Genomic DNA, 22,997 nt, shown 5'->3' with positions numbered 1-22,997 from the left:
TCAAGCTTAACCATGAACAGTGACAGAACAAACATACAGTCAGTTCGACAAGAAAGTGTACGCCGTTATCTGTATGAAGTAAAACACACTGTTATAAATAAATGTTTACATGAAAATACATGTTATTACTAATTGAAAAATTAGCTGACAGTTAATACAATCGCCGCCATTGTCGATTATAGCTTCGCACCTTAGCCCTCTCTCCGGTAAATCATCCACGTTTCGAACCTCTAAAGCCGACCGCTGTGGCCAAGCCATTCTAGGTGCTTCAGTCCGGAATCGCGCTGCTGCTACGCTCGCAGGTTCGAATCCTGCCTCGGGCATGGATGTGTGTGACGTTCTTAGGTTAGTTAGGTTTAAGTAGTTCTAAGTCTAGGGGACTGATGACCTCAGATGCTAAGTCCCATAGTTAAAAAAAAAATAAATAAAAAGCACTCCGTCTTCATGCCACAAGTGGCCCATCGGGACCATCCGACCGCCGTGTCATCCTCCGCTGAGGATGGGGATATTACGGCCGTCGGGTCAGCACACCACTCTCCTGGTCGTTACGATGGTTTTCTTTGACCGGAGCCGCTACTATTCGGTCGAGTAGCTCCTCAATTGTCATCACGAGGCTGAATGCACCCCGAAAAACTGCAACAGTGCATGGCGGCCCGGATGGTCACCCATCCGAGTGCCGGCCACGCCCGACAGCGCTTAACTTCGGTGATCTGACGGGAACCGGTGTATCCACTGCGGCAAGGCCGTTGCCATGTCTCATAGTGCTTAGAGCCATTTGAACCAATCAAGCCTCTAAATATCGTTTGACCCACTTCGCAACGAATGTCTTTGTGTTTCTCAGAATTTTAGCAGCAGCTCCATATGAAAGCTTTTGTCCCTTTGAATCATTTACAAGGAACATGCCTCGCGACGGTTCAGATAGTTTGCACCCACTTTAAACTGCAACCGACAAAACAAAACATTCAACTCTCACACTGTTTATCTATACACTGTGCAAAAGCGCATTGATTAAAGATTCGAGACCACTATCACAGATTTTGCTGCGGACGTTACATTTAAAATTATGGCGTACATTTTCTTGTGGAACTCACTGTTTATCTAGTAGTTTACTTTCTCCGCTGCCATATGAAAGTCTCAGGTAAGCTGCTCCCTATCAGGATATAGGGGCTGCTTTTAGTACAACTTCCAGTCATCATGGATAAAACAATGAATACGCGACTAGTCATCTACCACACGTAAGCCTTTTAAAGTTTTACCTGCCGGCCGGTGTGGCCGAGCGGTTCTAGGTTGCCGGCACGGTAGCTCAGTGTGTTCGGTCAGAGGGCTGCTCGCCCTCTGTAATAAATAAACTGAGTAAAGGCATCAACGATCAACGTGAACGGATGTATTGTGAGGTCCGCCCAGACCAAACGCAACGAACAATACCGAACAAAATCAATTTTTTTTTAAAAAAAAAAGCATGTTCGAAGCCTGCCTCGGGTATGTATGTGTGTGATATCATTAGGTTGGTTAAGTTTAAGTAGTTCTAAGTTCTAGGGGACTGATGACCTCAGATGTTATGTCCCATAGTGCACAGAGCCATTTTTTTTAGTTTTTCCAAAAACAGCAGGGAATTTAAAACCAACTAACAGTAAACAGCACCAGCGCCACATACGGCATATACAAACAATAGTCGTATGCTATAGCGACACGTCGTAGACTATCGGTTACATGTTTTCACCGTTCATCGTTAAACTTGACTTTGTTGTACGCATATGTGTAATCTCGACAAGGTTTATACGCTATTTCGAAAACACTGCTTTGTCCGTCTGGTACGTACATCCGGGTAAGACGCGGTTCTGTATCTTGTTAGATGCACTCAATAATTCTTCTAATACCTTATTGGATAAATTATAATTCAAACTTTCCGTCTCGCAAGATCATTTGATAATGGGGTCAGCTTACCCGAAACTAGTTATGAATTAAATAAGAAGTGAATCTTGCAACCTTGGCTGTTCCTATACCGAATTATTAGTTTCATCTCCTATATCGATGTAGACCGGCCTCTGCTGGCTGACTGTCTCTGAGCAAGGCGGACGTCATAGGCGACCCGGGTGGTCGCTGACGGAGCGTCGTCCTCGCACGTGAGCAAGCACGTGACGCGCGCGGCCTGAGCTGGCTGGCCGCGTGCGCCAATTGGCCAACGCGTCACACAGCGCGGGCTCCAGGACACCGAACTGAGCCCTTTCAAACTGCTGAAGCTGCTTCGCTTGGAAGCAAAGCTGTGGCACTGGTTGATTTGGGGGAGGCACCAAACAGCGATGTCATCGGCCCCATCGGTCAAGGGAAGGAAGTCGGCTGCACCCTTTCAAAGGAATCATCCCGGCATTTGCCTGAAGCGATTTAGGGAAATCACGAGAAGCCTATATCAGGATGGCCGGTCGCAAGTTTGAACCGTTGTCCTCACGAATGCGAGTCCAGTGTGCTAACCACTGCCCCAACTTAGTATTTCCTGACGGAAAACCTCGCCTTTTGCCGCTCTATTAACTTGTATGTTTGCTGACTTTTAATTGCATTATCTAAAAGTCAGTCAACAGATAAACTAGCGGGGGACAAAGCATAGCACTCCACCTTCAGGCCACAAGTGGCCCATCGGGATCATTCGACCGCCGTGTCATCCTCAGATGAGGATGCGGATAGGAGGGGCGTGTGGTCAGCACACCGCTCTCCCGGTCGTTATGATGGTTTTCTTTGACCGGAGCCGCTACTATTCGGCCGAGTAGCTCCTCAATTGGCATCACGAGGCTGAGTGCATCCCGAAAAATGGCAACAGCTCATGGCGGCCTGGTTGGTCACCCATCCAAGGGCCGGCCACGCCCGACAGCGCTTAACTTCGGTGATGTGACGGAAACCGGTGTATCCACTGCGGCAAGGCCGTTGCCCAGCGGGGAACAAGTTAAAATAAAAAAGACATAAATTTTAAACACAGCAAGAAAAGTCAAGGAATTAAATTATTGTAGTAAGTCGCAGAACAGAAATAACAGTTTGTGTGTGATAATGGGTCAGCCCCAAGTAACTGATAATGATTTTTTCTTCGTGGGCGACCATAGTTGTGTAGAACATTTTCAAAGAAATTTCCGCCATGTGACTGTAGATTTCTATTCATTTCTTTCAGACAACCATAATTTCGGCTTTGTAGCCATTCTCAAGGGCAATTTGAAATCTCAAAAGGTCCGACTTACCTAAATGGTATGTCTCTGTATGTCCATCTAACAATCTAACAGTCGGCGGCTGATGTTTGAAGGGGTCACTATAGCAAATAGCTACTTACACAAGTATTGCTGACCGATGACCTCGCTGTCTGGTCTCCTTCCCTAAAACCAACCAACCAACCAAGTATTGCTGGCCCCCGCTTCGATCACAAGCGAAGTAACTCATTCCTACACGTCGGTGAAAGACCTGAAGATGGTGTAGTGAAACGCCGAAACTGGTTGCCTAATAAAATAAGGTCCAAAATTGGCGTCTGAAAGGTGATTAATTTGACATCCGAAATGGCATGTCGTCGAAATAACATTTACCCGCCCTCATAAACCAGTCGTCGCATTAAAGGGTTATAATGTAAATTTATTGAACGAATCCCTCAAGAAAAGTGATCTAGAGGTGCTGTTACCCACTTACAATTTAGTATCACTCATAAACTTCTCTACCAGAGTTACTCAGGTTAATAGTACTGATATTGGTAATGTATTCATAAAACAAGTGGTAGTTATAGAGACGCATCTCCATCCTGTGGTAAACGGATTATTAGATCTTCACGCACTATTAATGTGTAACTTAGCTCCATGCGCAGCTCAGAAGCATACTAGTTACGCTCGCTAATGACTACACCGCTGGAGAAATTAAAGAAAGTTTTAAAATGTAGAAATATTTCTTCGTGGTTTTGTATCCATTTTTGCTAATTAAATGTTATGACGCGAAGTCACTAAGGAAGCCTTGGATCACTACAAGTTGCAGTGTCTCTCAACAAAGAAAAAAGAACTTGTACAAAATAGCAGAGCAAATAATGACCAAAAAATACTGACATATTACTAAAAGTACTAAACATATCAAGAAAAGTAGAAAATACAGACCTAAAACTGCCAGATGAGACAGTAAAATGAAAGAGAAGAGAAACAGGGAAAGAATCCATAGAAGATGATATTATTTCAGTCAAGGAAAAAGGGACCGTTATTATCGGCAATTCATGTGCAGAAGAAATTTTTAGTAATTACTTTTTAAAAATAGATGAGAAAATTTGTGCAAATAGTTCGTAACAAAAAGCGAAACAGTACACTGAAGAAGCAATACAGAGGGCAATTAGCGAACTAAAAATTGACCTCACACCCCCAACGGAAATCAGGAAGATCATAATGACTTCAAAAGGTAAAATTCATAACGTCTGGACAATGCCTCCACTAAGCCACTAGAAAATTGTGATTCTATAATACTACACTTATTCATTTACGTAATGCACCTTGAATTCAACGTGTTTTCCCAGACATTAAAATATGTCATTGTTGGCCACTCTGTAAGACAAAAGACTCCACAGACCACCGCTCAAGGTCACTGCTTACATCTTTTTATAAATTTTTTGAGAATGTTGCGTACTCCAGGCTGTTATTCACCTTTTCTGTAAATCGCAGTTTGGATTTCAAAAGGGCCACTCCACTGGGTCACATACTTATACATTCACTGAGGCCGGCCAGAGTGGCCGAGCGGTTCTAGGCACTTCAGTCTGGAACAGCGCGACCGCTACGGTCGCAGGTTCGAATCCTGCTTCGGGCATGGATGTGTGTGATGTCCTTAGGTTAGTTAGGTTAAAGAAGTTATAAGTTCTAGGGGACTGATGACCTCAGCTGTTAAGTCGCATAGTCCTCAGAGCCATTTGAACCATTTACTGAGGACATGAGATGGGAGCCAGTGTGACTTATCGAAGGCATCCCATAGTGTCAGTCATAATTCTCTACTAGAGAAATTAAAATTTTACGGAATACATAGTTCAGCACAAGCCTGGTTTTGTCCTTACTTAAGAAACAGACTGAAGAAAGAAAGTCTGAGTTGTTCTGTTAACACAAAGAGGGACGATACAATACCTACATGAGGACTAATTGTAATGGAAGTCCCGCAGGGCTCAATCATTGGCCCACTACTATCCTTGCTTCGTGGTACTGATCTACAATTTTATTTTATTCAAGAGGCAGACTTAGTCATGTTTGCAGTGTACACAAACATTGTGGCGAAGCCGAGGAAAGAAGCAGCAGCACAAAAAATAGTAAACAATGTTTTTGTCCATTCATATTTTTGGAAAAAAAGGTCTTTGTTACAGGGGAAACAATACCTTTATTGCCGCGTTTCGCTCTTCTGCGGCATTATCAGAAAATTGCAATACACTTCAAAATTTGCGTTCGTCGCATCTGTGGGGACCGTTGTGTTTGTGTGTGTGTGTGTGTGTGTGTGTGTGTGTGTGTGTGTGTGTGTGTGTGTGCGTGTGTATGTTTGTGTGTACATACACCTTGACGAAAACCACTATCCGAAGAATCGCGATACATACACAGAGTATTTAAAAATAGGTGTTTCGCGATTCTGCGGAAAGTTGTTTTCTTGGGGATTTTTTCGCTTTGATAACTACCTATGCTCCCTATTTTATAAAGTTACTCTGACAACAAAGGATGACAGATAACCGTAGTTCTTTTCGCTTTGTGTGAGTAATACCTAGTCATCGGTTTGCTGTTACATTTTCATTTTTGAACGACTGCTTATCCATAATTGTAAAACATTGTTTCCATCGTTACAGTATATGGCAGATGGTGGAATTATATTAGTCTGAAACTAGTCGTGAACGATAATATATTAATGGTTCAACAACTGTTGTGGTATTCTTCATTTTGCGAAATTCACATTTACAGTTGCGGCTGCCCTATGAAAAGAACACTTTGTGATGCTTTTCTGAAAGTTAGCGACAGGTTTCGCACAGACGAGCTACCTTTAAACTTTTAAGAAACAGTTAATCGAGTTTTGTATTGTCAAATACAAACCACTCCTCGTATTCACGTAGTATACCAACAAAAAATCATAAACGGGCTGGAATATTCCCACTTATTAGGTGCGCGTATTGATGAAATGTTAAAGTCGTAAAAAACTTATAGTAGAGCTCCTAATACTTTTAGATTCGACTGTTTTTGGCATAAGTATAATTGTCAACTTTTGCGATGGAGACGGCAGTAAGTTCACGTATTTTGCATATTTTAATCCGTTCATATCCCGTGGGATAATATTGTGGGGAACTCCTTGCTTAGGCAGAAAGTATTCATTCTAGAAAAGAAAGTAGTTAAAATTATGTGAAGTATTTTCAAATGTAGATTAAAATGTTTCTCCTTAATTACTCTGTCTACAACGTAGAAGAATCCTTGAAAAGAAATAGTCACTTTTACAGAAAAAAAACATGTACATCGCCAGCATGTAGCCGCATAAACATAGTTTTCGTTTTTTTAGATATACGTGGTGAGCAAAAGAAAACACGCCCACCAAATATTTCATGCATCTCAAGATAGGCACCCCAGCTTACTCGATAGCGAGTGTTCATCAGAGAGAAGGCTATCATCAGGGAAGTGCGGTAGGACCATTGTTGTTCTCTATACACGTAAATGATTTGGCAGTGGGTAGCAACTTGTTTGCTGATGATGGCGTCGTGTACGGTAAGATGTCGAAGTTGAGTGACTGCAGGAAGATACAAGACGAAATAGAGAAAATTTCCACTTGTTGTGATGAGTGGCAGCTAGCCCCACGTGTCGTAAAATGTAAGTTTATGCGGATGAGTAGGAAGATCACACCTGTAATGTTCGGTATTACTGATGTCCTGCTTGACACAGTCAAGTCGTTTTAGTATCTGGACCTAACGTTGCAAAGCGATATGAGGTGGAACAATCATGTGAAAACTGCGGTACGGATGGCGAATGGTCGACTTCGGTGTATTGGGAGAATTTTAGGAAAGAGTGCGTCACCTGTAAAGGAGACCACATATAGATCGCTGGTGCGATCTGTTCTTTAATACTGTTCGAATGTTTGGGTCGGATTGAAGGAGGACATCGAAGCAGTTCAGAAGCGGGTTGCTAGATTTGTTACCGGTAGGTTCGAACAACACGTAAGTGTTACGGAGAAGCTTCGGGAACTCAAATGGAAATCCCTGGAGGGAAGGCGACGCTCTTTTCGAGGAACACAATTGAGAAAATTTAAAGAACCGGCACTTGAAGCTGACCACCGTACGATTCTACTGCTGCTGCCAACACACACTGCGCATAAGGACCACGAAGATAAGATATTAGCGAGTGGAACTGGAGGGGAAATGGCAAGTAGTGGTACATGGTACCCTCCGCACTGTGGCTTGCGGAGTATCTGTGTAGACGTAGATGAAGCGCATCTTGGCGTAGCATCAGTAACATGTCAATGTACTCGTTGTTCGTGTATTCCATCTTCATCCGATGTCGTTAACTGTGGTATATTGAGCCCCGTTTGTTTGTGTGGCTCGAAGTGTCGGATATACGGCCGTGTGCGGCGACATTCGGCAGCCTAACTGCACAACGAGGAAGCTTCTCGTTCCGTGACACCGGCGACGTTACAACTCGGCCGCACCACATTTAGAAGGCGCATTGCGTTATGCGCAGCGTGTGTGGTATCTACCTCTGAAACTCTGAAGGGTTGTAGCTCCCAAACTAAAAGTGATGGGAATGTTATTTAAATTGATGTATACGAAGCTGGTGTTACTGATTAAACAGGCATGCTGCCCCATACATATTCTTCATTTCTCGATGAGTCCACCGGTGCAGCCAAGAAAAGAATGTCATTATGATGGTCCTGTTTCGATGCATCTGGTAATAACATCACCATAGTTCACCTTCTGCATTTACCCTACTGACGTCGGAAAGACACGAATGCAACCATAATCCCTTGCCTACATGTCAGTACTTACACAGGGTGTATCATAATTAATGGCGTAAACACATACAGTTGAAAGTACACAATACTAGAAGCAAAAAAGTCTCAGTAAACATAGGGTCGAAAACGCATACCTTAACAGCTACGAGCAATTTTTCATCTTCGATACTGTGAAGCAAATCTCTTCTACTGCAAGCTCTTTGCTTTTTCCACGTTTTGGGAAGTAGTAGTATGGACCAAACTAATAAAAAATGTCCGGTAGACATTTGCTCTAAAATGCATACCTTAAAAGTTATGAGCAGTTGTTCATTAGAAGAATTGTCTTTCCAAGTAGCGAAGATGAGCACGTGTTCATACCTCTTAAAGTATGCATTTTAGAGCACATGTTTACGGGACATTTTTTTCTTGTTTTGGTCCACATTACCATTTCCCAAAATATGGACAGGAACGAGCTTTTAGCAGAAGAGATTTGCTGGACTGTATCGAAAAATTGCTCCTAGCTCTTAACGTATGCATTTTCGACCCTATGTTTACTGAGACTTTTTAGCTTCTACTATCGTGTACTTTCAACTGTATGCGTTTACGCCATTAATTATGATACACCATGTATACCCGCATAGTAGTCGCGCTACGTTGCATATACGTTGTAGAAACGTACATAAAAGGAAACTTTTTGATCGACCCTTATATATACAATAATAAACAGAAACATGGATATACTGAGTACGTTACGTATTTAGTCCTGTTTCATTTGAAGAACTAACATGAATGGGAGGGGACTTTGTGCATGTTACATAATCTAGCTGGGCTACTGCACAGATTGAGCAAGCAGCAGAAGTCTAACCTGAGGACACAGTGCAGGACAATAGAAGGATAGTAAAAAGCAGCCTCTTCCACACACTGTACAGTAGCTTGCGGAGTATGAATGTAGAAAGTTTCTTGTGGGGCCCGACTATTTATACAGAATGGTCTGGATAGAGAAATGTGACCTTGACAACATCGCGAAATGCTTGGCAAACAATTATACACTACTGGTCATTAAAATTGCTACACCACGAAGATGACGTGCTACAGACGCGATATTAAACCGACAGGAAGAAGATGCTGTGATAAGCAAATGATTAGCTTTGCAGAGCATTCACACAAGGTTGGCGCCGGTGGCGAGACCTACAACGTGCTGACATGAGGAAAGTTTCCAACCGATTCCTCATACACAAACAGCAGTTGACCGGCCTTGCCTGGTGAACCGTTGTTGTGATGCCTCGTGTAAGGAGGAGAAATGCGTACCATCCCGTTTCCGACTCTGATAAAGGTCGGATTGTAGAATATAGCGATTGCGGTTTATCGTATCGCGACATTGCTGCTCGCGTTGGTCGAGATCCAATGACTGTTAGCAGAATATGGAATCGGTGGGTTCAGGAGGCTAATACGGAACGCCGTGCTGGATCCCAACGGCCTCGTATCACTAGCAATCGAGATGACAGGCATCTTATCTGCATGGCTGTAACGGATCGTGCAGCCACGTCTCGATCCCTGAGTCAACACATGGGGAAGTTTGCAAGACAACAACCATCTGCAGGAACAGTTCGACGACGTTTGCAGCAGCATGGACTATCAGCTCGGAGACCGTGGCTGCGGTTACCCTTGACGCTGCATCACAGACAGGAGCGTCTGCGATGGTGTACTCAACGACGAACCTGGGTGCACGAATGTCAAAACGTAATTTTTTCGGATGAATCCGGGTGCTGTGTATAGCATCATGATGGTCGCATTCGTGTTTGGCGACAACACGGTGAACGCACATTGGAAGCGTATATTCGTCATCGCCATCCTGGTATATCACCCGGCGTGATGGTATTAGGCGCCATTGGCTGCACGTCTCGGTCACCTCTTGTTCGCATTGACGGCACTTTGAACAGTGGACGTTACATTTCAGATGTGTTACGACCCGTGGCTCTACCCTTCATTCGAGCCCTGCGAAACCCTACATTTCAACAGGATAATGCACCACCGCATGTTGCACGTCCTGTACGGGCCTTTTTGGATACAGAAAATATTCGATTGCTGCCCTGGCCAGCACATTCTCCAGATCTCTCACCAATTTAAATCGTCTGGTCAATGGTGGGCGAGCAACTGGCTCGTCACAATACGCCAGTCACTACTCTTGGTGAACTGTGGTATCGTGTAGAAGCTGCATGGGCAGCTGTATCTGTACACGTCATCCAAGCTCTGTTTGACTCAGGCGTATCAATGCCGTTATTACCGCCAGAGGTGGTTGTTCTGGGTACTGATTTCTCAGGATCTATGCACCCAAATGCGTGAAAATGTAATCACATGTCAGTTCTAATATAATAAATTTGTCCAATGAATACCCGTTTATCATCTGCATTTCTTCTTGGTGTAGCAATTTTAATGGCCTGTAGTATATTTACTGTTCAACATCAGAAGACAACGGATGATGTGTGTTCTAGTGAAACAATTCCTCCTCTTTTTGAAAACAGAATACATTGGCTTGAGAGAGTGTTACTCGAAATGAAAACAGGCGCATGTAGTTGCTATTTAATCCAGATGGACGAGGCTCGCTTCACGAATCTGGTAAATATCTACCACGGAGTGGGAAATTAGTTTTGTAACGCTTTCGAATAGACTTTCAACACGAATTTTTTGTGCAAGTTGTTTGTGCAGTGCTAAAAGACTTTTACTTGAGGGACTGCACTCTGACCTAAATACAATCTGAGTTAACTCTGCACCAGTATTTAAACCCCCTTATCGGGGAATAACAGAATGTACGCTCTACCGCATGAGAACGCAAAAGCGGCACTTTCTGCAAAGTTCTGCTGAAGCTTCTTCTGAAGAAATGGCCGGTAAAATTGATCATGTCAAGGTAGAGGAGCAGAACGATGCATGGGACTGAGTTGACAGGTGTGAACGAGTGCATATTACAGGTTGTTTGAAAAAGATTCATCCCATTTCACAACACTAAGTTCTACATGAACGAAGACAAAAATTTGAAGCGAATTTAACTTAGGCGTAGAGCTATATAGTTTTTAATTTGTAAAGAACCATCTGATTTCACGGATGTATACCTTTGCATGTATGCACAGACAACATCGCGGTGTTTTATAAAATGAAGTTTACAATCGAAGTTTTCGTTTACTTTGTATTAACGCTCAGTGTGTCCTCCATCGGACGCAAGACAAACATTCAGACAATACTTCCCATACTTTACGAGCACGTCAGTAATTATTGCATTCGCTACTGTTGCTGTGCAACGCCACAGTTCAGTCAGAGTTGTTGGAGGAGAAGGCACCTAGGCCGAGTCGTTCACAAACTCCTCTCTCCCTCCCCCCCCCCCCAAAACTCCCCCCTCCCTCACCCAAAGAAAACTCTAAATTATATACAGTGAGATCAGGTACCTCGTGACGAAACTAATGCTGCCGAGTTATAACTGAGTTACGCCTGTTCAAAAGGACAACCCAAGACGCTATTTATTGATGTGTCATCGCTGCGTCGTCTCAACACACACTGGATAACGTATGAGCGAGAGAGTCACCTAGCTGCTCCAGGGAAACCCCTATCAACAGCCACATGAAACGGAAACTTACAACTGGCGCTAAGGTGAACTCTGAGTTTCGTTGTTTATGTTAAAAATCATCTCTAGTTTCTGCTGCATGGTAGGTACTCCGTTTGTCATCTCCAGACAAAACTGCTCCAGGAAAGATACCTAAAAATCGTCTTTGGGAAAACCTACACTTTAAGTGCTCAGTATTTCAAGTATTCCGATAAAGTACCTTTCCCATCTTTTCATCTCTGTTAAGTATTACACATTGCATGACGATGGTAAGTCGTGTGGCTAGGGTCTCCCGTCGGGTAGACCGTTCGTCGGGTGGAAGTCTTTCGATGTGACCCCACTTGAGTGACTTGCGCGTCGATGGGGATGAAATGATGATGATTAGGACAACATAACACCCAGCCCCTGAGTTGAGAAAATCTGCGACCCAGCCGGGAATCGAACCCGGGCCCTTAGGATTGACATTCTGTCGAGCTGACCACTTTTTTTAAATTTTGTTCGGTGTCTTTGGTTGTGTTTGGTCTGGGCGGACGTCACAGGACATCCGTTTAAGTTAATCATTGTTTCCTTTAACCAGTTTTTTTTATTACAGAGGGCTAGCGCCTCTCTGACCAAACACTCTGAGCTACCGTACCGGCTGTCCACTAAGCTACCGGGGGCGGACACATCGCATCATCTATGATTTGTTTTACATATCCTAGTTATTGTCCGGCCCTACTATTTTCCCGTCTACTGCTCATTCCATTGCCACATCAATTACTCCCATTGCTGATGTTCGACTGGCCAAATAAATCACAATGCCTGACAAAAAAAAATTTGCAGCACCCAGAAGGGGATGAAGAAACGAATTGTAATTTGACAGATTGAGAGAATGATTACGGAACAAATTTATAAAGAACTTGGCAGCGTCAGTCCGCTCATCAGTAATACGTTGCACCCCCACTGGCTTGGATGGGTGCATTGATTCACCTGTTGCGGGGGGGGGTTTGCCATCCAGCCGTCGTATCCACCCCTGAGACAAACTGTCCAAAAACTGTTGTAAATGATACTTGACATCTCGCATACTGACACTGGGATGGAACTGACGTCCGAGCATGCCCCACACATGTTCTATCAGGGGTAGATCTTCGGATATTGTTGTCCGTAGGAGCGTCTCAGCATCACGCCGACCGTTCATTGGAACACTGGCTACGTGTAGACGACCATAATCCTGATGAAAACCAGCATTACGACAGAGTCGCATGAGACGTAACACATGAGCACATGAGGGCGCAGGATGCTGGTAGCGTGCCGTTCTGCCGTCAGAATTCCCTCAATCACCACCAGCTGTCACCTGAAATCATAAGTCCTGACGCCAGGAGCAACGCCGCCGTGCCTCTCCAAAGCACTGTAAGAATGAGACATCTCTCTAGATCGTCGCCGTACTCGCCGACCATTTCCGGCCATCGTAGTGCAGAATCGTGATTCATCGCTAAACACATTTTGACGTCATCATCAGCCCATGCGCCTCGGTCACAGCACCAGGCCAGACGCAGCCGTTACGAGCTTTAGTGTCATCGGCAGCTTTCGCGTGGGAGAGTAATTCCCTAGCCACGACGTGCTTAGTGCCCAATACAGAGGTCCTCCCTTGTAGTAGCAAGACGTGTTCGATGGGACCTTTGACGAGTATGGCTGACCTCTCGTTCCCAAGCAGTCCAACATTGTATCACTGTGGAAGTCCCACAAATCCAAGTATTGGACTAATTCATCAACCGTTTAAATGGAGACTCACAATGAGGTACCTATCAAAAACTGTCAGGTGCTGATAACGTTGTCTCACACGATTGCCCGTCATCTCCATGTCCTTCATATTGATCACTCAACATCTGATGCTGTTCACGCCTGTTGTATAAACTACCAGGCCTGGTAACAACACTAAATACGAACACCACTAATGCACTCTGGTGGCCGTTCCACCTATCACAGAGAATTGCAACTTCAATCATTTACATACCCGCCGATGGTGTGCACGTGTACGAAATAATACATGTTGTCGTCTTTGTTTTTTGGCCTGTTTTTTCCGCAGTTGCACATATACGCATTGTATAGGTTAACTGATGTCTTGAGCAACTGTAATAGAAGTCTTGTTACGACCAAACGCATTTCTCTTTCTTTTAAAACATCTCCAGTGGCCACTGTAACAATGTGGTTTTCTCTCTTACAATTTTGTTTGTTAAGATCATTACCTTTACTTATTACTGTAAACAATTTTTATTCTTTTCGCTACTCACGGCTTTTTTTCTTGTTTATTCCTTTCGCCTTCCACGTGTATGTGTTAAGTATTTCCACACAGCACTTTTACTGCACTTAAGCAGATTTACACTTCTGTATTGGAAAATATTAATTTCATCTCGCTGTTTTGCGTGTTTTGTTTTGCCATTGCAGGATGCGTACGTCTTTTGTTTGTTTTGATAATGGTGGAGGCGTCTGCTATCGCTCTGTGAGTGTTTATGTTTTCCGACTAAGAAAATTATTTTATTTTAAGTGGGGGTGTTAATCTTTATTTCTCTCTCTTTCTCTCTCTCTGTTTGTGTGTGTGTGTTTGTGTGTATGTGTGTGCGTGTATGTGTGTGTGACAAACACGCAGAACCTATGATACAAGTAACACAAAAGGCCATGAAAATATGGCACCAGCCATTCAATATTTTCGGAACACCTTTGGCAAGAAAACCACCACCCTACCACAATAGAAAAAGTCATGAGAATATTCAGACTCACAACAAGAAACATCTCCTACTCCTACAAGAATACTTCCAAATTCAAAAAGCAGTAACAGAGAAGAAACACTAATAAATGACCAGACAAACATCAGCAACCAGACGCTGTTTAAACTAATAAAACATATTGTTGACAAAGAGCAACCCCCACAGACACCACAAAAGAATATCAGTAAAAAAGCAATATCACCGCCCTTGAACGTATCCCACTGTAGCATAGTAAAACAATAACTTACACACACACACACACCATGGAGATGTTAGCTACATTCAGGCGCGCGCACACACACACACACACACACACACACACACACAAGATAATTACCCTCAACTAAAATAATAAAATAAAACATATCTCACTCTCTCTCTCTCTCTTCCTATTCGGAAAATATGAACACTCACCGAGCGATAGCAGAAGCCACCACCACTATCGAAACAAACAAAAGACGAACGCATCCCGCAATATCAAAACAAAACACGGAAAATAGCGAGAGGACAGTAATATTTTCCGACACAGAAGTGTAAATGTGCTTATGTGCAGTGAAAGTGTTGTGTGCAATTACTTAACACATACACACGGAAGACGAAGAAGAATGCAATAAATAACAAAAAAATGAGTAACGAAAAGATTAAAAACTGTTTATAGTAATAAGTAAAGCATGTGAACTGTTAATAACAAAAAAAAAATTGTAAGACGAAAGCCACATTGTTACCATGACCGCTGAAGTTGCATTAAAATACAGCGAAATTGGTCTGCTTTTAATGAGGCTTTCATTACAGTTGCGAAGGACGACAATTACCCTTTACAACGAAATAGTTTGTACTGAAATCCGCCCATGTCTTCTGGGTGCTTGTTTTCTGCTAGGCAGTGTATTTATGAATGCAGACGTTTGTTAGATAGACGTATGTCTGTCAGTGTCATAATTGTTTCTAGTATGTCCTTGAATCATTTCTTTCTAAAATTGCCTTGCAAGTTGGACCTTCGAGTTGAAGGAAATGAAATGGAAGCGGTAGTTGTAAAGATAGTGCAGCCTATCCTCGATTTAATTAATTTAATTAAATGTGAATATTGATTATGCTGTGAAGGAAACCAAGGAGAAATTGGGAGTGGGAATTAATGTTCATGGAGAAGAAATAAGAGCTTTGAGGTTCGTGTGTAAATTGAAGGTGAACAGGGGGGGGGGGGGGGGGGAGGAGGAAAGGAAAGGGATTACTGATTACTGATGTCAGCTGCATCGGGAAACTACTCGGAATCAGCGGCGACGAGTGAACATGTGTACCGGACTCGGCCTCATTATCTCTTTCTTACTAGGTAGGTGGGTTAACTACTGCACCACTTTTTCTTTTTCCATTGGTCTTCTGCCTACTAAGCAAGGACGTTAGCCACTACGCCATCTTTCTTTTAGTTTATTTTATTGCATTTTTGTATGTATATTTTTGCGTTTTTGTATGTATATTCTTATTTTCTTTTATTTTGAAACGTCCCCTTTTTGAACAATTATACATAACTGTGCTTTTACTGACACACAATATTTTTTTGCGCAACGCAATCTGACTTCCAAAAATCCCTACAAAAAATGGCCCTGACTAACATTAACCTATACGTTTCACAAATCACTTACCTCACAAAAATCTTCGCTACTCAAGCTACTGCAATACAGCGAGCGCCACTACTGCCAGCTAAATAAAAGATTCAAACTACGGAAGGCACTAACTACTGATAGGGATAGTTAGCAAATGAAAGATATTAATAGAGAACAAACAATGTATTTACCTTAATAGTCATAATATATATAGCAGTTCATGACAAATTACAAAACTCCGCCATCTCTCTCCCCACATCCACCACTGCTGGCGGCTCACCTCCAACTGCGCAACGCTACGCGCTGTTAACATCCAGCTGCCGCTGCCCAACACTACAATGGCAGACAACAATGCAAACTAGACACAGACTGCACACAGCACAGCCAGTGATTTTTTACACAGAGGTGGCGTTACCAATAAAAAAACCTAAACAGCCTACTTACATAGCCCCCATGCTCCCCACAAAAATTTTTACAAATTGTTTTGGGCAGTGGCCAATAATGATTTGATAAAATTTTTCATAGTTACAATAACAAAGAAATCAAAGGCACACACGTATTGATACAATGTTGGTCAAAAGCTAAAATTTTCTCACAGTCTATAAAGACAGCCCTAATTCATCACAGTAAAATTAATGTGTTTTTCTTTTTTTTTCAAAGTCTGAACAGTAAAAGAGAATGCACACAGAAGTAGTGGATTTCCATGCAGTCTTGAAGAAGTAGTGTCCTTCCAATGGAAAGACAGTGCTGACTCTTGACATGCAGACAAGTAATGGGCCACAACAGAGCAAACCCACCACAGAGTCAGTCGAAGGTTTGAAGAATATTGGTAGGTAGGTCATCACAGAGTAGACCCACTGTAGTCCTGGTAGAGATTACAGTATTGATGGGCCATCAGAGGTGCAGACCCACTGCCGTCCTTGTAGAAATAATGATATTGGTAGGCCATCAAAGATGCAGACCCACTATAGTCCTTGTAGAGATGGCCAGCAGCCATCTGTTGCGACTGTGCAGGTGCACAATCACCATTGAAGAGTCTTGCGGATAATATAGCAAGTCCATAACCACCACTTGTGCACTCACAAAGTGTTTGGAATTGTCCTTAGAACCAGCAATGCTGTTATCCAGTCCCTTGCTGAATTATTAACACACGTGCAAACACTAACAGTCCCTACTTCTCACATATTGTCCATATACTATGACCAACAGAAACGTGTGCAGTGAAATGTAACTTACAAGTTAATAATATGATGAACTGGTGTCAATTACAATTTTATAACATAAGAATACAATTACAAAGGTACAAAATACATCATTAAAGAACATAACAATACAGATAACATTTGTAGTAACACAGGCTTTACAAAAGAATAGAAATAAACATATACATCAGTGTTACAGGAATTATGACATAAGTAAATATATAAAAGATCAGAATAACTTTTAAAACATCAACGTCACACATGAGCATTAAAACAAAACAAATAATGTCTAAACATCTGTACAAAGAAAATAACATATTATAAATGCAAATTATATTTGAGGATAACAGTATTCCTCATCATAGTGAATGTAGCTTAGTAATAGAAAAATTCTACAATATAAGTCTTATCAGATAAACACATAAAGACAGGAAGTACACAAATACACAAGGGTACACAAACACATAGCATAATAATACAAAAGGAGTATTTTGCAAACAAAACTTACTTTACTTCTCGGAGATCTCCCTTCGTTCATCATTATTCCCAAAAAGTCCTATCTATACCTCCTTCCTGTATTCTATTCATATTTCTTTCAAAATAATTATTTCTCAGTGCACAATACTCATTTTTGCCAAATCTGTTTCTTATAGCTTCTCAATGCATTTCTTCCAATTCATCACAACTCGTTCCCTTATATAGCCTACCCCATTTTAAGCTAACTTAAATCTACTGAGCTCAGATGCTAAACTAAGGAACGAGGCAATGCAGCAGCACAAAACAATTAACACAAACAGCAATGATCAAAAATACAAATGGCGAAGCAAGCAGCATAAATTACAACTAATATAAGGCAATCAGCAGCAAACAAGAAAAATAAATCAGTAGTAAACTGGCTTAACAGAGTAATGCAAAGTGAAATTTAGTAGCACTACGCCTGGCAAACAGCAGCAGCATCTAAACATGACAAAGCTCAACCAGAAAAAATATTACACTAAAAATGGCCATGTCTAATACCTATGTCACATCTTAACACTAGAGTGATGCATCACAATTTATTCTACAAAAGAAATTACCAAGTACTTGAAAAGAAAATTATGAATGCAGTTCCTGTGAAGGTAAATGTCGTTTGTGCTCCCTCATTTTTTTGAAAAAAATTATTATTTACTCGATCTGTAGACAGAAAATATTTATATTAGTACATCTATAAAATTTTGTTTTAACCAATGCTGCAGTGCAGCTAGAAACTAGATATCAAATGAAATAAGCAACTATGTACAAAGTAAAGCATAAGAACATCATTCAGTAGTCATTAGGCATTTCATAAGTTGGTAGAAAAATCTCTCAACTAGAGAGACAGTAGTCATAATCAGGTGTAAAGACATAAAAATATTTCTCGTCATTTCATTAGGCATTTCAGTAAATCATAAATTAAGAGCTCCACAGTGTAATCATATGTTATCAAGTTCGACCGTGTCGTTTTTCCGATGCTTTCTACAAAAGAATGTCAATAGCGAGGATAATGGCCTCCCTTTTTTTTCCACCTGTGCCTCTGGAAGGCACACGCTAATGGCTTTCTTGCAAGGCGGCTGTCGCCCAGCTGGGTGCCCACGACGCATTAGGTGCAGGTGGTCACTTAACTTTCTTACCGAAATATTTACGACACCAGTTTCCGCTACAGTGACAGTCTCATATAAAAATATTTCACAGGTCGAGAATTTGCGTTCAAATGTGTAGAAACAAAATCCTATGAATATAACAGTGTTCAAAAAGTTTTCGTCGGCATTGTGATACATTCACGCATTTACACACATTTCATAACTCTTAAAGTACGATTCTTGGTTTCCAACATCCTTTTCCACAAATCAGAGTCCCTAACCACTACTCATTATTCCTTACCTTATTACACATAAACATATTTGTCGACACGTCAATCTTGCGATGACACTTCAATATTTCATCGTAATAAATACATAACATAATCAAATTCCTCATATACGGTAGCATCATCTTATTGATCATAAACATACCTCAACAGCATAATACACATCGTCGTCGTAATAATATCATAACATCTCAGTCAATTCTCAAAATCGTCGTAGCTTCCTCCAATAATTTCAAAACCTAAAAAAAAATTCTCTGCTCATTTCAATAGTGTCATCTACCTCAAACGTACTTTAAAAACTATGATCCCATACCAAATACATCATTCAAAGCTCTCATAGTATCACAATGGTTCTGAAAAAATATGAACAGTTCACCAAGTACAAACAACATACAATTTCGTAAGTGTGAAGTTATCCAACGGTGTAATTACGTAAACGTCTGTCACTGATGTAGTAAAATAAATGTTTGTCTCTCTCAGGTAAATAATCAGATAGCTGTGTAATTCTGTGTCAGAGAAATATGGTACCGATGTGTAAAGTTGTATAAGCAAATACCATATTAGCTAGGGCTCCTTGTGCTTGCCAAACACATGGTACACAAAGTAAGCGTGTACCCCCCTGAGGATTAATGTAGTTATACCCTCAGGTGTTACAGATTATTGCAATGGAATAAAATGTATCACGGAAAACTTTCTTTGTAATTCAAAAACCTTTAAAAATAAATGTTTTAAGTATAAAATTAATCACTCAAATACATGTACTGTAGCGCTAAACTGTGCGTCTTGTTGTAAGATAATCTCTGTGGAAGTGTCGTAGTTGTCGTCCTCCACAAGCTAAGTTCTGCAGAAGTCAATGTACTTACCTCATGATAAACAAAAGTGAAATGCTTTGCGTATAGATATCTTAGTTATTATGCTTATTGCCATGATGAAGAAAGTACTGTGCTGTAACGTATTGTTGTGCTACGGAAAAGGCAGTCTCATTGTAGCTATACCACAAAAGTTACTACTAAAACATGTTTTACTTTCCAGAATAATGCAGAAAAACTGTGCAGATATAAAACAGAAACACTGCAAAAGCAACACTGTAAATTGTCACTCATTAGTAGCGTCGTGATAAAATCGTGTAGCTGTCACATAAACTAACCACTGTGTCATCTGGTATCTTACTGAAAGTACTTTAAATCCAGAATGTATTTTCAAGTAAACCAAAATGTTGCATTAAAATCTCATTAGCAGTACTGGTAAATGTTCTAAGTATGTAAGCCTTATAGTCGTTACATAATCATGCAACTAACAAGCAAGAATGCACACACACAATAACACTGGGTCATCTCTTCACAATAACAATGCATTCATAATTTCTGTTTAAAAATGTTCCCTAGGTTCTTGATTGGATAATTAACTTCAAACATTGTTGCATGGTGACAGATTCTAAGTCTGACAATGCATACTAGAAATGTGAAGTTAAGAGTTTTATGGCAAAGACCAAGTTAAAAAGCACATTATCTTTCAATAAACGGTTTTACATGTGAAATGTGGTGTAAACCTATACTCTTCCTAGTACTCAGAGTTTCAACTTGAACGGAATTATCATGCGGTATATGTCGGTGAGGAGTGCTAAAATTTTTCTCAAGGTTAGCGTCTATGTTATTTTTCTCTAAGCCAGCCGGCGCAAGCGGCTGCCTGCGGTGCGAGTCATTGTCTGTCCCTTTGTTGGCGCGCGTCGTTATTGGGATTAGGAGACCTAGCTTCTACAAATTCACGTTGTCGAAAGTGCCCTGCTCTGTTTGAATCCCGCCAGTTCTGATGAAATTCAGGTCTGTCGTTATGATTATCTCGTCTGTCGTCATGTCGGTAGATTTCATAATTTCTTTCTTGTCGGTCATGTGGTGGAGAATTTCTTCCTGAATCGTCACTGCACGGTGGACCGTTGCTTCTGAAGTTATTCTGCCTCCCTTGATAATAATTGTTTTGGTTCCCATATTGTCTGTTTCTAAGGTAATCTCTGTCATATTCACTACTTCGGAAATGCGATCTTTCTCTGTAACTATTATTACTCTGCCAGTGGTTGTCATATGGGTGGTGTCTGTTTTGGTCACGATATGTGTTGTGAGAATAGGCTTGTTGTGTCCAGTTATTGCTTCTGTCGTCACGGAATTGTGACGGATGTGACCTGTAGTGATTGTTTTCCTGTTTTCGCATCCCGTGACTGTCTGTGTCAATTTCCAGTTCTTGTAACAGTCCCTGAAAAGCTTCAATGTCGTCTTTGCAACGTCCTGCTAATATAATATGTCGTAAATGTTCAGGCAATTTGAGTAAGCAAATGCGGATGAGTTCTGAGGGGCTGTATGGGTTTGAAAGATACTGATTCTTATGCAACATGTCTTCAAAATATTTGACAAGACTGGAAAATTCAGATTGTTCAAAGTGTTTCATCATCATGATGCTATGTTTTACTCGGTCTTGTGTAGCTTGAGACCAATATGCTGAGAGGAAGGCATGATAAAATTCTCCTTCACTGTGACAATCGTGAATGACTGATCGCATTCTTACAGCTGGTTCATTCTCTAAGTAGCCACACATAAATTCTAATCTGTGTTCTAACGACCAGTTGGGAGGAAAACGATGAGAGAATTGATGGAGCCATGCTTGTGGATGAATGTCATTGCCAGAATTCTTAAATGTTTTGAATTTACGTGTAGTAATGAACAGCTTATAGTCAAAGTCATCATGTCGGCGAGTCGCATATCGGTCATTGTTACGTCGTTTCGGCGGTTCCATTTCAAAATTCGGTGCACCTTGCCAATTTCTTTCATAGTTTCCGAAATGCCCTGTGTTATTATTTTATGGCTTTTCCGTATTTCTAAGTCCCTCTTCCCGTATTGGGGCGCGAGTGTCCTCTGAAATACGTAATTCTTGTATTACCTGTGTCAGCTGATCTTGTACTTCCCGGATTTCTCTTTGGTGTTGCGTATTTATTTGATTCTGATTTTGTTTGAATTTCCTAATTTATTCGCACTCTTCTGTGTCATTAAAGACTACCGGTCTTGTGTCATTCAGATCATCATCTACCTTTGTAGATAAGTTAGTGAACTGATCCGAAAGTTCGGCTATTTTCTCCGATAGTGTACTTATTTCCTCAGTGTGTTTTTCTGAACCAAGTTTCAGAATATTTACTGTGTCCTTTAAATTTTCCTGAGTTTTTGCAAGTTGCGTAACCGAATCGGTAGATGCAACTGAGTCAATTTTAGCTTACAAGGTGTCGTGATTTTCATGAACAATTGTTTGCAGTTCTTTTATGGCTGCTTCGTGATCTGTAATGCATTTTCATGCCGCGAAAAAATAGGTTGGAAATGCTCACAAATTTGTGTTTTTACGTCATTACAGACTTTTTGACATTTCGATTCGATGTTATGTAGCTCAGTAGTTAAGTTTTCACGTGTTTGTTCAAGCGTATGTTCCACTGAGTCTAACCTTTGAAGCTTTTGTTCCGTTGCGTCTAACTGTTGCTGCGTTTGTCTCTGCTGTTGTTCCATTGTGTCTAACTTTTGAAGATTTTGTTCCATTGTGTCTAACTTTTGAAGATTTTGTCCCATTTGTTTCTGATTTTGTTCAAGTGTTGTGTCTAACTTTTGTAGCTTTTGTCCCATTTGTTGCATTAACTGTAATAACAATGCACTGGTGTCTGAAACATGTTCCTCAGTGCTTTTCGGCAGTGAATTTGCACCGGCAACATTCACATTTTGACAAGCAGAAAATGTGTCTTGACTTATTTGAGAAAACGGTGAGGACCCAAAACCTGAATCTGCAGTATTTGCAAGATTGTGTCCCGTCATTCCCGATTCCTGAGGCGAGCTGTTGCCGACCGATCGATAATGCTTCCCTGTTCGCTATTTGTTTCACTGTCTACGCCATTGTTTGCTGCCCGCTCCATTTCCCTATGCACTATTACCAAATTACTACTTTGAATGTCTGTTACTTCATTACACAGTGGTGCTGATAAGCTATGCTCGTCGTTACTATTATTTCTCAGTTTACTTTGGAGCC

General features: G+C 41.3%; 1 pseudogene; it reads right to left on the bottom strand.

Moving 5' to 3' along the window:
* Nucleotides 1-633: 633 nt before the first annotated feature.
* LOC124778867 lies at nucleotides 634-751 on the bottom strand (annotated as a pseudogene).
* Between the last annotated feature and the right edge of the window lie 22,246 nt (nucleotides 752-22,997).

This window comes from Schistocerca piceifrons, chromosome 2, assembly GCF_021461385.2.
Source record: "Schistocerca piceifrons isolate TAMUIC-IGC-003096 chromosome 2, iqSchPice1.1, whole genome shotgun sequence".
Lineage (NCBI taxonomy): Eukaryota > Metazoa > Arthropoda > Insecta > Orthoptera > Acrididae > Schistocerca > Schistocerca piceifrons.
Note: the sequence above shows the minus strand (reverse complement) of the source record. Positions and strands in the feature narration are given on the sequence as shown.